This window comes from Dromiciops gliroides, chromosome 1 (assembly GCF_019393635.1).
Source record: "Dromiciops gliroides isolate mDroGli1 chromosome 1, mDroGli1.pri, whole genome shotgun sequence".
Lineage (NCBI taxonomy): Eukaryota > Metazoa > Chordata > Mammalia > Microbiotheria > Microbiotheriidae > Dromiciops > Dromiciops gliroides.
In genome coordinates this window covers 704,615,153-704,632,402 of record NC_057861.1, presented here as the reverse complement: position 1 = coordinate 704,632,402, position 17,250 = coordinate 704,615,153, and the positions used below count along the sequence as shown (strand labels likewise).

Here is a 17,250-nt window from a genome sequence, read left to right as displayed (position 1 = left end):
TTGGTTGGGAGCAGGATTGCATCTAGTCCAGGAAAAATGGGCTTTTGCCTCAGGGCACTATTATGAGGACACAAAGGGTGTATGTCTTCCGGTAGCACCCCAGCTGCTGTCAGCCCTCTCTTCAGCTGCCACTTCTGGACTACTGAATGAACTAACCATGTCTCCCTAGGGTGAGTCGTGTCCCCCATGGGCTTCTGGCACCATTTTGCTCTCCCCCAACCCAGATGAAGCAAAGGTCAGATTCCCCCCTCTACCAGCACACCACTGGGTTCAAGGTTGGCCTTTCCTTTGCACTTTTAATGCCCACTACCTGACCCTCTGTTGTTTATGTCCTAGCTACACATAGTCCTAGTTGTAGCTGTTTGAGAGACCCAGAATGCCACAGTTCTCACAGACTCCAAGAACTCTCTGTGGCCAGGGATGCCATTAGCTACTTATTCCTCCCTCAAAAGGCACCAATCACATGGAAGTTTCTTCTAGTTTCCCTCTTAGCCCTAGCATTCTGGTAGACCCCTCCAAAGTAACCAGGAGGCACCTGGTATTTGTGGGCACAACTCCCAAGGACCATAGCAGTTCAGTCCCCAAGGAGCCTGTGGTAAAAATTATTTGTGGTGAAGATTAATATTCCTGTTTTTAGCTAACTTATTTGGGAGGAGCCACACCTATGCTACTGAGCTCAGGAAGGCAGCTTTTGAAAGAACTTTTGGGGAAGGAGAGATTGAATGCTCCCTGAAGGGAGGCAGGCTGCTTCTGGAACGCTAGGTGTGCTCTGGGACTCTGTCTTTTTCCTTCTTGGCCCTTGTGCTGGTGGCATGTTCACTCTCTACTATAATCTTGCCCGACACAATAATTACCAAGAGAATCGAATAACTCAATTGCAGTAACCAACTCAACTTCACCAGACATACAATATCATAGTATCTGTCGCTAATGCAAACAACAGCTAATAACGCTCCGTATATCAAATTTTGGCCCTCACAAGCCCAAGTCCTCTTAGGGCACTGCAATAAAGTGTGTGAGTGGAACAGAGAAGGGGAGAACGTTCATGGATGAACTTTCCCTCTCCAAACTGGGGAAGAATGAAACATGGTGGAAAGAGGGACTTAAATGGTGAGTGACCACTGGCCTACCAGTTTTTCCAGGTAAGGGAAAGTGATTTGAGGTTCAAATCTTTCAGCCAGACTTAAGGGAGAGGGTGGGGTTCATAAGCAAAGATCCCCTCTTCCACAAAACCCTCCTGGAGCACACCTAACCAGTGGGCTCTCTCCTTCCTAGAAAATCTCATAGTTCATCTTGTCTGTATCCCTCAGTGGACAGTCAATCACACAGTGCCTTAAGATATCCACCTCGCCAGGACTGAAGACTGCGCCTTGTATATAATAGAAGCATAATCAATTCTTGTCAATTAGAAGGGAAATCATTTCCTTAGCTAGTTTGTCAGCTCTCAAATATGCAGGGGCCAAATGCTCCAAGTTCTATTGCATCACAGACCAATATAAGGCCATGCACAGAATGGGCATCAGTAAATAGTTTATTGATTGAAACCAACAACCAGTTCTGGTCAGGAAGGGTCAGTCTCCAGAATGGGTTCAAGACCTTCTCCACCACAGCTTTCTACTCTGATAAATTCACTTCAGAGAAGCCTCAGATGTCAGAACTGGAAAGGTTCTTCCCAGGGGTTCTTAACTTTTCTTGTGGCATGTATCCTTTCAGAAGGCTGGTGAAGCTCAAAGAACCCCTCAGAATAACATTTTTAAATGCATAAAATAGATTAGATTACAAAAGAAATTAATTATATTCAAATACAATTACCAAAACATTAAAAAAGAAAGAGGATTCTGACCTGCCACATTAAGAATCCCTAGTCTGGGCAGCTCGGTAGTACAGTAGATAAAGCACTGGCCCTGGATTCAGGAGGACCTGAGTTCAAGTGTCAGACACTTGACAGTAGCTGTGTGACCCCGGGCAAGTCATGTAACCTTCACTGACCCCCTCCCCAAAAAAAAAGAAAAAGAAAGAATCTTTGGTCGAGTTCAACCCCTCATTTTACAAAGGAGAAAACTGAGGACCCCAAAATACACATGACCAACCCAAAGCCACTTAGTAGAATTTTCAGTCTCTTTCCCTGAATTCCATCAGTGGGCTCTTTTTCCATTGCACCATAATGTGCCCTCATTCTAATACTGAGATTCAGTTATTAACATTATCCAGAGCCTTAGTAATAAGCAAGTCAGGCAAAATAATTGTAGACTTCAAGAAACACAATCTATTATTTGCCAGCATATACTTTTCTTTTGCCCAGGATCACACAGCTAGTAAGTATCAAGTGTCTGAGGCTGGATTTGAACTCAGGTCCTCCTCAACTGCACCACCTAGCTGTCCCTAGCATATACTTTCAAAATTATTTTCCCGAAGTACATTTATGTGTATATAAATATATGTATGTACATATACATATATGTGTGTATGTATGTTTGCATGTAGAAACATACATGAGATATCTGACAGCTTGGTGGTATACTGGATAGAGTTCTGGGCCTAGAGTCAGCATGGTTTGAGTTCAAATCTGGCCTCAGACACATTAACTGAGTGGCTCTGGGTAGGTCATTTAACCTGTTTGCTCAGTTTCCACATCAGTAGAATGGGGGTAATAATAACACCTACCTCCCAGAGTTATTGTGAGGATCAAATGAGATAAACTTTATAAAAGTGTTTGGCAAAATTTAAAGTACTACATAAATGTTTTTGTTGTTGTATTATTATTACAATAATGTTGGCAAAGCACTTAGCACAGTGGCTACTGGCATAGGTGCTGTAGAAATGCTTCCTGCCCACCCCCACCCATTCATGAATATTCTTGACTTCCTGAAGAAAGCATCAGATCCTCTACTGCCAAAGGCATGTGGGGAGCCCCTGGCATTGGGGCAGGAGGGCAGGTGTTACTTGGTAGGGGAAGCCACCTTCACATTGGCACTTAGAACCAGACCCTGCAGTCACTAAACTCCTGCCAAGCTCATACTGTTCTATAGCACATTCGCTAAAGTCCATTTAGTGAATAATATAATAATCGATATGTGATTAATAATAATAATAAGTGAAAAATGGTGGTATCAAGAGGGCAGCATATTTCAGCTGAGGCAGCTGCACAACCTGGTGGGGCGGGGTGGGGTGTAGTCAGAACAGAAGGCAGGATGCCCAGACTCTTGGCTCTAGAGTTGGAAGAGACCTTGGAGAACGTTTAGTCTAGGGATCCAGAACCTTATTTGTGTCATGGAACCCTTGGGCAGTGTCTGGGGAAGCCTGTGGACTCCTCAGAATCATGTTTTTAAATGTATAAAACAAAATACAGAGTTTTACAAAGGAAACCAATTATAGTGAAACACAGTTATCAGTAGGAGGGAAGGAGGGAGAGGGAGGTAGGGGGAGAGAGAAAGAGAAAGGAAGGAAGGAAGGAGGGAAGGAAGGAAGGAAGGAGGGAGGGAGGGAGGGAGGGAGGGAGGGAGGGAAGGAAGGAAGGAAGGAAAGAAGGAAAGAAGGAAGGAAGGAAGGAAGGAAGGAAGGAAGGAAGGAAGGAAGGAAGGAAGGAAGGAAGGAAGGAAGGAAGGAAGGAAGGAAGGAAGGAAGGAAGGAAGAAAAGAAATCCATGGACCCGAGGTTAAAAATTGTTTATCTAGTCCATTTCCCTCATTTTAAATCAGAGGAAACTGATGTCACTAAGGTCACACAGCTAATAAATGTCTAAGACAGGATTCAGACCTGGGTCTTCTTGACAGCCAGACAATCTTTCCCCTAGGCCTGGTCCCAACATGATGTGACACAGGCATGATGCTTTTTATTCACAGGCATTAAGAAGTAGTTCTTTTTTGGCAGATGGACAAGAAGAGATGGAGGACAGAAAAGCACTGGGTGAGAAGGCAGAGGAGACCTTGGCATGGGGAAGGATCCACACCCCTCATGTCTCAGCAAGAGATCAGAGCCCCACCTCCTCTAGTCACCATAGCAACTCTAAAGACAAGTCATGAGATGCAGGGATGGGAATGAAGGGATGAGGAACCAAGAAGAAAAGAAAAGGTTGAGTGCATTGGGTTTGACTTCAGTCCAAGGAACTCCATTAGGGAACAATTCTAGACCCTACTTCCTCCCAGGTCTACCCTCCTGGGGCCAGTCTGGTGCTCTAGGGCTAAGAGCAAGGGCCAGACTTACAAAGATTTTCATCCATTTATAGAGTCCGCAATGATTTACAATGTGCTTAACATCCCTCATCTTATATGAGCCTCACAACAAACCCTACAAGATAGGGCATGTGGGTATTATTATCCCCATTTCCCAGTTGGAGGCAGAGAAGCTCTGAGAAATTGCTTGCCTAAGGACAGAGTTAATAAGTAACAAAGCCAGGATTCAAGACCAGGCCTTTGAAGGCATAAGCACCAACTTTAGGGAAAATTCACTTAAGTCAAGTAGCTCTTGACAGAGCCAAGATTTGAACCTGGACAATAGATAAGCAACAATTACTGGGGAAACTGACACATCCAACAGCTCCCACCTAGGCCCTGCCCACTGTAACTAATGTACAATAGAGACAATAGGGAAGAATACAGGCACACATATAAAGACTGGTGATGGATGGGATACCTTTTGCCACAGCACAAAATACGGACTGCAGGCAACAAGAGGAGATCAGATGCTAGTAAAAAATACATGCAACAAGAGAAAATCAGCAGCATAACTACAGAGAGCAGGGGCCCCGAGCTGGCACCCTGGGGATCCAAGGAAGACCCAGGAAGCAGCCAACTCAACGGAAGCTCACAGTCTGACATGCCCCTGAAGAATCGCCGACCTTCCTTACTACTTCTGGGAATTCCAGTGAGAAGTCAGGAGACAAGAGATTCTGATCAGCCCGGTCTTCAGAACCTGTTTCTCTCAGGGAAGAAAGAGGGCAGGAACAGGAAGGAGGAAAGTGTCAAAGATACGGAAGGCAATTCAAAGCCAACAGGGCACAAGGTGGAGGAGAAACCAAGGGAGCTAAATTAATCAGTAGAGGAAAGAGTCAACGGGAAGAGGATTACAAACTCAAGGTATTTACACAGATGAAGGGGATTCCCAGAAGTGCCCACTGATCAAAACATGGGAGGACAAGCAGCAGTGTTTGGAAGCTAGAGAATAAAGGGAGAGAGACAGACAGACAGAGACAGAGACAAACAGAGAGACAGAGACAGAGAGACCTGGAGAGAGAGAGAGAGAGAGAGAGAGAGAGAGAGAGAGAGAGAGAGAGAGAGAGAGAGAGAGAGAGAGAGACAGACCAAGAGAGAGACCCAGAGACCAGGCGGGAGAGGGGAAGAGAGGCAAACAGGTAGCAGGGAGAGAAGGGAGAGGGACAGACACAGGGAGGGAGGAGAGATGGGGGGAAGGACACAGAAGGAAAGTTGTTCAGAGTTCATCCACCAAAGAAAAAGCAGTCAAGAAGCTCTGACTGTGGGCACTGTAAGAGAATAATAAAAGAATTCATAGAAATTATCTAACACTAGTTATCCAAAACCCAAGAGGAGTTTTAGCTCATACTAGGTTGTTCCAGGTAATATTAGTAATGATAGCATCTCTCAGAATGTAAACTACTTTAGGACTCATAAGCAAGATGGAAGATGGGCTTTCACTGCTTGTTAAGCCCTCAGCATTTACCAGCTCACTGTAGCAAGAGTTGAAGGGTTTAGCTCTAGTACTGAACTCATGATCCCTATGGGTGAAGATTTTTTTCTTCTCCCAGTCTTTGTATCCCCCAGAAGAGCTGTCTGATATCTAGAAGGAGCTCAGATAGAAGTCCCCAGATGGAGTTCTAGGGCCTAGTCATCAGATGATTACTCTAGTATCAGGGTGACTTGGTTTTACAGAGATGACAGATGCTAGATGCCAGAAACTAGCATATACTTTAGCCCAAAGGGGTAAGCTAAGGCAAAGCCCCTATTTCAAGAAATGAGAGTTTCTGCATCCACTCCCCACCCTTTATTTCAACTTATATTTAATTTTTAAAAAAAATCCTAAGGTGACTGTTTGGCCATAAAACCTTATAACTACATGAAATCTTAAGAGATTACCTAATCTGATCCTCTAATTTTTGAATTAAATAACTTGAGGCTCCCAAAAGACAAGAAACTTACTGAAGGTGATAGAGCAAGCTAATGAGAGACTATAAATTACAAAATTTAAAGCTCAAAAGGACTTTTGAAATCCATCCAGCTCTACTCCTTCATTTTATGAGAAGAAACAGAAGTCCAAAGAGAAGTGATTTACCCAAGATCACACAGCTAATAAACAGCAAAGCCAGGAGAAGAGCCCAAATCTTTTTGTTTATTCCAAATCTGATGCTTTTTCCATGACTATATTCCATTCTACATTTTAGTTCACTCAAGAAAAGAAATTAACCAAATCAGCAAGAACCAAATAGAAGCAATTGAATTCTATTTTGCTCCTTAAAAATGGGTATGTGTCCTCACAAGGTTAACTCTTCCAAGAGCCAACAATAACTCCACTAGCCATTCATGGCTTATGACCTCTTCTCATTAAGGATGAGAAAGAAGAGGCTGTTTCTTCAGGGTAATGGGATGGGAGGAGGTGGCACAAATGGAAAATAATTCACTGTAGGAGAAACAGTTCTCTTAAAGTGATATTAATTCCTACTGAAATCCTCTTCCTTCCAAGCCTACCTTAGGAGCCACTTCTTCCATGAGGCCTTCCCTGATTCTGCCAACTAAAAGCAATCTCTCCCTCAGGTTTCTCTAACAACTTATCAGAATTCTTGTTTTGTTTTGCCATATTACATTCTACTTTCATATATGTGTGTGTGTGTGTGTGTGTATGTGTATGTATATATGTATGTGTGTATGCTCATTCCACATACCCTCTCAGCAGACTATAAATTCCTTGAAGGCAGGGACTGTGTTGTTTTTCATTTTTGTATTCCTGGGGCCTAATATACAATAGGCACTTAAAAATATTTGTTAAATTGAACTGCTGGGGGCAGCCAGGTGGCACAGTGGAGAAAGCACTGGCCCTGGATTCAGGAGGACCTGAGTTCAAATCCAGTCTCAGACACTTGACACTAGCTGTGTGACCCTGGGCAAGTCACTTAACCCTCATTGCCCCATAAGTAAATAAATGAATGAATGAATGAATGAATGAATGAATGGATAGATATATAGATAAATGAATGAATGAATAAATTAATAAACAAATGAATAGATAGATAAATGAATGAATGAATAAATAAATCAATAAATAAATTGAACTGCTAAGATCACCCCTCACAAGTGGCTCCCCCTCCACACTATCACCTAACAAATGATCTTTCAGTAGGTATTATTAGAGAAGGTTTATGGTAAGGTGTCAAGAACACTAGATGTAAAATGAGAAATAGAGTAGGATATGGGTTTGAATCCTGCTCTGCCACTTACTAGTTACTTGACTGTAGGCACATCACTGTAGTTTTCTTGGTCTCAGTTCCCTCATCAGTAAAATGAAGGGAACAGACTAGATAACCTTTGAGGTTCTTTCTAGTTTCCCAGTCTCTTCTCCCTCTTCTCTTTTTCTCCTCTCCTCTAATCCTATGGACCTTTAAAAAGACAAAAGACTGTCAGAGGGGCAGCTAGGTGGCGCAGTGGATAAAGCACCAGCCCTGGATTCAGGAGGACCTGAGTTCAAAGCTGACCTCAGACACTTGACACTAGCTGTGTGACCCTGGGCAAGTCACTTAACCCCAATTGCCTCACCAAAAAACAAAAACAAACAAAAAACACCTGTCAGAAAGGAAGAATGTGCTAACTGGAGGGCGTGACACAGCTCCCCAAATTCTGCTACCTCAGTGTCTTCCCTGCCACCTCAGGGAAAGATGCGGTGAAATCTTCAGCAGGTTCACTCTGGAGAGTACGTGCTCCTGGGTCTGGGAGCTCACGTTGCCATCAAGTCTCATTCTCACAGTCAGCAGAATGAACTCATACGCCTGTCTGGGAGTTCATAGAGCTAAGCAGCTTCACTCTTCAGAAAGCTTCCACCCCTGGGACCTGGAGATTTCTGAAGGCCTTATTTCCTTCAGCTTATCCTCCCTTTTACACACACACACACACACAGACATACAAGTACACACATACATGTGCACACTCGTACCTATATGTGCACATATGTGCACACATGTGCATACAGACATACACATATGTCCCTGTGTGTGCGCACACGTGTATACATACCTATCCACACCTGCATATGCATACATATGTAAATTTCTACTTGCACATATCTACACATACACATACTCACACACATTCCTAACGCCCTACCTGCTAGGAATAGAGAGCTTGCTACCCTACAGATACATCCAATCTAACCCTGTCCCTTCTTTCCAAAAGACAAGAAAACTAACACAGACTCAGCACTTGTTTTACACCTCTCCTATGCATTACTTAAAAAAAAAAAAACCTGGGATTTCACAGAAGGGGGAAAATATATCTTCTGTCTCCAACTGCAGCCTCTCCACACCTTGTACTTCATTTGCTACAAACACCTTTGTGTCATACACGTTAAAACTTCACTTAGACTTGAAGCAGGTCGTGTAAGTTTATATATAAAAAACAAATTATAGAGCTGATACTCACCTTAATAGTCCCAGGGACCAGGTGGTTAAGTTTTTCTGGGTAGGAAATAGGACTAGAAAGTCATGTGACTATTAAAAAAAAAGCCCTACATCCTACAACAGAACCACATTAAAGAGGAGTGCCTCCTCCCTCCCCCAGCCCCCTTAAAGGAATAAATTCCCCTTTTGGAAACAATGGCCCAGAATCTATGTTAACAAGTGTGGGGTGTGTCATAGACAGGAAACTTTTTAAGGGTATATACTGAAATGGGCCCCTCAGGTCCTTTCCAAGCCGGAGATATAGTGACTCCTCAGAATCACTGTCGCTCGATGGTTTTGTTGTTGCTGCTGTTGCTATTATTGCTATTATCGTTGTTTCAGTATGTCTAAATCTTTTAACCCCATTTGGGGTTTTCTTGGCAGAGATTTTGGAGAAGTTTGCCATTTCTTTCTCCAGCTCATTTTACAGATGAGAAAGCTGAGGCAAACAGGGTTAAGTGACTTGTCCAGGGTCACACAGCTAGTAAGGGGCTGAGGTCAGATTTGAAATCTACAGTGTGTTGAAAGGCTGTTTTGCCATTTAACACCTGTGTGTCATAAGACAAGTCCCAAGGGCATGCTCTTCTCATCTAGAAAAGGAGGGGGTTGGACAGGAGGCCCTTGAGGCCCCTTCCAGCTCAAAGTTGATGATCCTCTAGCTGGGTAATCTCTAAGGTCCCAGAGAGCTCCCTGATCTACTATCCATAGTCCGTGCCTGGGCTAGGGCCCCCTTCTAACTCAGGAAAGAAAAATTCCCTCAAGAGAACAACTCGGTTTCTTTGGCTCCCATGAACCTATGGACTGAAGAAGTAAGAGCTGAAGGAGTCTGTTAACACAACCATCTTTTATCTAAAACCAGAAAGCAACAACATTCCAGTCCCACAATATTAAAGGTACTTGTTACCACCGGGCTACATATTAACCAGTGGAGTTGCTACATCAATATCATATAACCGTAATTCAAGGATGTAAGTTGATGGGGGGAAGGGGATGGAAGGGAGAAGTCACTACATACAAATGCATGGATTTGTGGGATCTACACTGTCCCAAGCACCAGTAGCCTTTTCCAAGTCAACAAATGAATTCAGGCTTAGACGCTGTGCCAAGGAGGTCCGGGGCCACAAACAGCACAGATATTTTTTCCCCTTTGCCCAGAAAAGCAAATTGCCACTGGACGGGACCTGCTAAGTATTTGTTCACTGTGGAGGAAAACCAAAGCAGAAGCTAACTGTTCAGATTAAGATTAAATTGGAGGATCTTTACATGTAACGGAAAAAATAAAATACCTCATACATTTAAAAAAAAAAAGATTAAATTGGAGGCCAGCCATTTAAAGAAAAGGTAGAACTGCATCTCAGGTCTGAGAGATCCCTTCTTCTCACTTAAACCTGAAAATACACAATGCTGGGTGGACTCAGTATCCCATTTCAAGGAACGTCTATGATGGCTTTCATACCTCTCACAGAATTTCAGAGCTGGAAGAGACCTTGTAGCATAGAATGTCAGAGTCAAGTTGAATCAACAAGCATTTACTGTTCTTTTTAATTAAATTTAATTTTTAACTTACAGAAATTGTTGTTGCTGTTGAGTTGTTTCAGATCTGTCCAATTCTCCATGACCCCATTTGGGGTTTTCTTGGCAAAGGTACTAGTGTGATTTGCCATTTCCTTCTGCCGCTTATTTTACAGATGAGGAAACTGAGGTAAACTGGGTTAAGTGACTTGTCTAAGGTCACACAGCTAGTAAGTGTCTGAGGCTGGGATTTAAACACACGTTTCTCCAACTCCAGGACTGGCGCTCTATCCACTAGCACCACCTAGCTACCCCAAGCATTTATGAAACACCTACTATGTGCCCAGTGCTAGGGATACAAAAAAAGGCCAAGACAGTTCCTGCTCTGGAGCTGCTCAATATTCAGCAACTCTATATAAATAAACCATATACAAGAAATATTGGTGTTAATTCTTAGAGGAAAGGTGTTATCACTGAAGAAGGTGCGGGAGTAAATTGAGTATTTAAGTTAAATGACAATGTATGGTAAGACACTAGAACCCATTCCTCATAACCCAGAGAGTTGAAGGAAAACCAGAGTGAGATGGTCTAGGTTCACTTCAGTGGTAGTCTACACAATCCAGAATTCCTACCGAAACCACTAGTCTGTACTGTGTAGACAAAGGACCAAGTAAATATTGCCCAAGACATTTTTTTTCATCATCTGAGGAGGGGTGGGAAATAATCATTTTGCCTCTGAACAAACAAGGAAAAACCCTGTCACAAATTTGCAAAAATCCTACAAAAGCCAGAAGGAAATGGTACTTACATTTAAAAGTGTCTTCAGAATGGATAGTTTTCTTTTTCTTCCTACTGCAAGAGAGGAAACAGAAAGAAGAAATGGAGAAAAAATTAAGATGCCATCAGGATAATTCTACACATGTGATGTGTGTAATCATCAGCCATGTGACCCACCCAACTTTTTCTGTACAGTGTGTTCACACTAAGAAACTCACAGGGATCCTGGGAATCAGTGCCCCACAGAAACTGGGCAATGTACACCAGTCATTCTCCTGTCTTATGGGCTGCACACTGTCCCAGAAGTTGTGCCAAGATTTGGAAAGCAGACTAATTACAGCAAAAATATGTTCTTGCTGGGACCAAAATGACATAGGAAGGCAGCCTTTACTTCCAATTAGACAGGGAAAGGAGTCTTTAATTGCTTTCAAATTTGTGAACTCCCAGTGTCTGGACTCCTCCTCTCCCAGAGATGGCCTGGGGCCTGGTAGCCAGCCAAGAGCACCCAAAGATTCACTCTTAAATCAATAGACTAGCATTTAATAGGGCTTACCCTACCAAGTGTCAGACACTGTGCTAAGGTCTCAGAATACAAAGAAAGTCAAAAGACAGTCCCTGTCCTCAAGGATCTTATAGACTAAAGGGTTCTAAGATGCATGATTTTACATCATTCCCAATCATTTCTCCCTTAGAGCTGGTCTTACCTAGGCAAACTAGGTAGTCACTTCTGCAAGGGAGATGTCAAAAATGCAGGACAAAGGATCCCTCTTCCCAAAATATCCACCCCACTTACTATCATCCCACACATGACACACCACCATGGGTGTATGGGGGTGGTGGGGGTGGTTTTTTTTGGGGGGGGGGGTTGAGACTTGGTCTCACTATCATGCCCAAGCAAGTTCTACAGCCATTTCAGGGCCCGCCCCCACTGATGACACACACGGAAGTTTTGACCTGTTGTTTCTGACCTGGGCCAGTTTGCCTCTCCTCCAGACAGTTTGGTCTCATCCCGTACAGCCATCCCCCATATTGAGACCAGACTTAGTATAGTCACCAGACAGACTCTGGCCCTACTGTAGTTCAAAACTTTTTAATTTAAATGATCTCCCAACCTCCGTCTCCCCTAGTAGCAGCAACTACAGGCATCCCTACCCACCCAATCATTTGAATGCATCTTAAAACTTTCCCAGTATGTAAAGGCTCCTAGGAAAAGATTTTAGCTAGAATTGTGAATTCATCAGTAAACTAAAGCAGATGAGCAGCATCTTTTCTAAAATTTTCAGAGCTGCCAAGGGCATTGAAAGGTTAAGAGACTTGCCCAGGGGCAGCTAGGTGGCCCAGTGGATAGAGCACCAGCCCTGAAGTCAGGAGTACCTGAGTTCAAATCCGACCTCAGACACTTAATACTTACTAGCTGTGTGACCCTGGGCAAGTCACTTAACCCCAATTGCCTCACTAAAAATAAAAATAAAAAAAATAAAAAGAGACTTGCCCAGGGTCTCATAGTCAAATTCAAACTCAGTTTTTCCTAACTCAAAAGCTAACTTTCTATCCATTATGCCATGTTGCACTCAGAAAAAAAAATGCAATTTAAATAAATTAGTATTGGATTAAATAGTTAGGGCTGAAAGGAACCTTACAAGACATGGGGCTCAGGATGACCATATATCAGGACAGATATATCAAGGGACTATTAAAGTTTAAACTGACTAACTAGACATCAGGATGGACAAACCTAAGAAGAAAGGGGAGACAAAATTCTAAAGCAGGAAAGTCAGTTAGGCAGGGCTACTACCTGACTAGAGCCAGGAGACAAAGATAACTCTAGAGATGAGAACCATCATTCCTGAAAAAGAATCCCCCTCAACTCTCAGGAATGACAGGCATCCAAGCTTTCCCCACCCCACCCCCAAAAGGAACTTTCCATTTCCAGGTGGTCACCCTATCTATCCTCTCTAAAATCTTTTGCCTTCCTTCTGTTCTGGGAGGAAGATGTTTCTAAGCCTCTTACTCCTCAGTCGCTTTCTCTAGCACCAAATAAAAGACCTAATTGCACTGTGTGAAAGAGTGCAATCCTTTACAGAGGAATACTGAAGAACCACCCCCTTTCCCCGGTGACATTACAGATGTAATAATCCAATTTCTAGCCCCTCGCCCATTTCAGATATGCAAGAACTGAGGCCCAGATTAAGAAGTAGCTGACTGGGGGCAGCTAGGTGGCGCAGTGGATAGAGCACCGGCCCTGGAGTCAGGAGTACCTGAGTTCAAATCTGGCCTCAGACACTTAATTAACACTTACTAGCTGTGTGACCCTGGGCAGGTCACTTAACCCCAATTGCCTCACTTAAAACAAACAAACAAACAAGAAGTAGCTGACTGGATTCACACAGCTAGTGAACAGCTTTGCTGGGGCCTACTCTTCCAAGTATACTGTATCACCTTTGAAGAAATCATCCCAACAAGCCTTTATCAACCACCACCTTAACAAGGAAGAGAAAGCATGGAGCACAAACTGAGAAATTAAGAGTAGGAAAGGGTGTAGGGTAAAGAGGAATGAGAAAGGGGGATGGGGAAGAGAGTTAGGAACGAACCTCACCAACTTCCCTAACTTAGGTTCCGGCCTTATTGACATCTGTCTGCTTCCTCCTCTCTAAGCCACAGAGACCAAAACATGAGCCCTTTGGGCCCAAGAGCCAAGCGCTTCCCCCCAAGAGACTCAAAGAGTCAGTGTTCCCAGGCAATTTAGCCAACCAACAACACCCTACTGCAACCTGGGGCCGGTCATCTCTGGCAGAAATCATACAATGTCCAAGCACCGTTCTCAGTCACATCCATAGAGACTGTTGTTGGCATGCCAACATTGACGACCTGGCAAAAGCCAATAGCCCAGTCAAAGTGTACAGCTGATTCAACATGCCAGAAGCTGAAAGTGGCTTTGAATCCTGTCTCACCCTACAAGCAACTTACCAGTGTCTAGACTTTCATAGACAATGGAATGGAAGTATGATTACTGTGTTGGTGGAAAAGAAAGCACACTGGGCTTGGACCCAGAAAACCTGGGTCTGTATCCTAGCATCAGTACTGGCCAGATGAGTTAAAACTGGACTAGGCATTCTGCCTCTGGGAGGCCTGGTTTCCTCCTTTGTAAAATGAAATAAATATTCATGCTGACCCAGCTTACCTCATGGTGGTTGTGAGAAAAGCACTTTCTAAGACCCCAAGAGCTATATAGGTATGAGTTACTGTTGGGAGACTCAAATGAGATAAAAAATAGTGCAGCTGGCAAACTTTCAGACATTCTTAGAAAGGTACAGACATGATTTGTGTCTAGACTATTAGCTCCTTGAAGGAAGGAACAATCTTGTCATCTAAGTTTTGTATCTATTTCTAGTCCAACACAGTATGCTGTATACAGAGGGCATTTAATAAATTTCTATCAATTTGTATTTGGATTAGGAGTCAAGAAACCATGTTCTAGTTAAAACATACCCTCTAATAAGTGTTGTGACCTTGGCGAGAGTTACTTCCTTTCTCTGATGCAAAATGAAAGGACTGATGTAGATGACAGTGAGTTGAGTTCCCCTCTGCCTTTGAGGTCCCTGACTTCAGGCATAATGCATAATGCTAGGAATCCCCCACTACATTCTACTTCCAGGATATTCAAACATTTGATCCTTCTTCCTGGCTCCTAAAAGAATGGCATGTGTAAAAAGGCAGGTCACCAAAGGTAACTAACTATAATTGTTTTAACCTAGGTCTTGGATATGAGAATACCATCATGGGACTTGAAGGGTATTTTTTTTTTCTCCAAATGACTCTTAAATTGGGTCAGGCACATCACAGTGATTTTCTGCCACACTTCTGCAGTCGATCTAAATTACGCATGGGGCTAGGTTAACACAACTCCCTGTGGTCTTTATTCTCAGTTATGACTCATGACTGATTTTCTGATTGTGGATGAGCCTGAGGGCTCTGTCTTAGACCCCCATCTCTTCTCTATCTAAACTGACTTTCATTGACCTCATTGGCTCCATGGATTAAAAGTATCCTCTCAATGCAGATGAGTCCCTTTCATGAGTTCTTATCCTGAAACACCAAGTGCTTGCTGGACATGCCTTATGGGCATATCCAACTCAACATGGCCAAAATAAAATTCATTATGCTTTCCCTGCTAGGCCCAGTCATCTTCCTAAATTCTCTGGATCTGCCATGGTCATATCGCCATCTTTCCAATGATCCACTTCAGAAACTTAAAGCCATCTACCACCTTCCTCTCTCCCATCTAATAAATGGGCAAGTCTTGTCTTCACTCACATGACCATGACCTTAGTTCAGACTTTCATCTACTCTCACATGGCCTCCAGCAATAATTTAATTGGTCCAGTCTCCCTTCTTCAATGCACACAAGCTGCAAGAGAAATGCTCCTAACACACAGACCTGGCCATGTCATCCCTCCAAAAGCTTGGTAGCCCCCTAATTGCCTCAAGTATAAAGTATACACTGCTCTCTTTGATATTTAATGCACTCGACTTTGATAAACACCCATATATCTTTCCAGACTGACCTCCCCCCCCATCCCCATGCCTACGATTCTTTTGCCTCTTGACTCTCCCTCTCAGAATTCCTAGCTCCCTTCAATGCTAAACTCAACAGCGGCCTCCTTTAGAAGGTCTTTCCCAATTCTCCAAATTGTTCATGTTTTTCCCACCCCACCTCAACTGGCCCAAAGTCAAGTAGTCTCAAGTTCAAATCGGGCCTCAGACACTTACTAGCTGTGTGACCCTAGGCAAGTCACTTAACCTCTTTGCCTCAGTTTCCCCATCTATAAAATGAGCATGATAATAGCACCCGCTTCCCAGGACTGATGTGCAGATCAAATGAGATAATAATTCAAAGAACTTAAAACATTCTATAAATGCCAGCTCTTATTTATTTGCCTATATGTTGTACACCCAACAGAAGGAGGCTCATGTAAGTCTGAGACTTTTTGTCTTTCTATCCATAGAGCCATGCAAAGGAAACATTTAATACGTGTTTGATGATTGAACTGAACAGCACTGAAATGAATTGGACATTGGATCCACATGGACAGTGGCTCCCCCAGAAAGAGGACAAACACCATTCCCACACATCCCAGACCTCAAACCCAGAATAATCCTGTGCTTGTGGCCAGCCAGAGGTCAACTCCAACATCTCCCTGCCTTTGATTTACAGCTGATTTGGCTCCTTCAAAAGTCTTTTTAAGACTTCCAGCTGTACTATGTAAATTTCTCAATGGGAAGATGCTTTCCAACTCCCAATCCTCTCTCCAGCACAATGTGCAGACAGCCAAGACAAAGAGAATGGGCAGGACCACAGAGTTACAGGTCGTAAATGTAATGAAATTCTGTCTCTGTTGATACTGTCATTCAGTGAGAGTGGAAGGGAGGGTAATGAACTGCTTCCCCCCTACAAAAAAAAGAAGACATTGCAGATGGTCTGCCATTCAAAACTAAAAAGCCATAGGTTTAAGAAATAAAAAACATAATGGAAAGCTCATTTCTCAGCAATACCACTGCAGTGGGGATTTCTAACTCTGCTGGAACACGATGACAAGGAATGAAGTCCTATATACAGTCAAAGATTGAGTGGTGATACAATTGGACATAGGATCATCACTGGGGAGCTGCATGGGGTCTCAGAGGCCATATAGTCCAATCCCCCTCATTTTACTAACAAAGAAACTGAGACCCACAGAGATGGAGTGACTTGCCCAAAGCCACACATGTAGTCAACAACAGAAGGGGAATTTAAGCCTGGACTCTGGAGGCTCAGTGCCCCGCCACTGTAAGACAAGCAGATATATACGTATATATGTTGTGCTTCTCAGCTCTCCTCCCCTCATTTGCACTTTACTGATTTTTTTTTTTGGTGAAGCAATTGGGGTTAAGTGACTTGCCCAGAGTCACACAGCTAGTAAATGTCAAGTGTCTGAGGCCACATTTGAACTCAGGTCCTCCTGAACCCAGGGCTGGTGCTTTATCCACTATGCCACCTAGCTGCCCCTCATTTGCACTTTAGAACAACTTGGTGAGGGAGGAAGGGCAGATGAGAATGAAACTGAGGCCCAGAGGGGTCACCAAGTGTGACTGCCAGTCCATATTAAGTCACAAGATTTAGAGCAAAAAGAGAACCACAAGATCATTGGGTGTAATTCCCACTATCTTTCTTTTTTTCAGATGAGGAAAATTGAGACCCCAAAAGGGTCAATGACTCATCCAGAATCATAGAAGTAGTAAACACTGGATCCAAATTTGAAACCAGG

The 17,250-nt window shown here is 43.3% G+C and overlaps 1 protein-coding gene across 1 annotated transcript in view; it reads right to left on the bottom strand.

Annotated features, from left to right (window-relative positions):
- SLC6A6 (solute carrier family 6 member 6) overlaps window positions 1–17,250 on the bottom strand; it is a 148,173-nt gene that overhangs the window by 119,492 nt on the left and 11,431 nt on the right. Inside the window, exon 2 of the mRNA XM_043975912.1 lies at window positions 10,977–11,020. The gene's annotated coding sequence lies outside the window, so the exon portion shown is untranslated. The remainder of the gene's footprint in view (window positions 1–10,976; window positions 11,021–17,250) is intronic.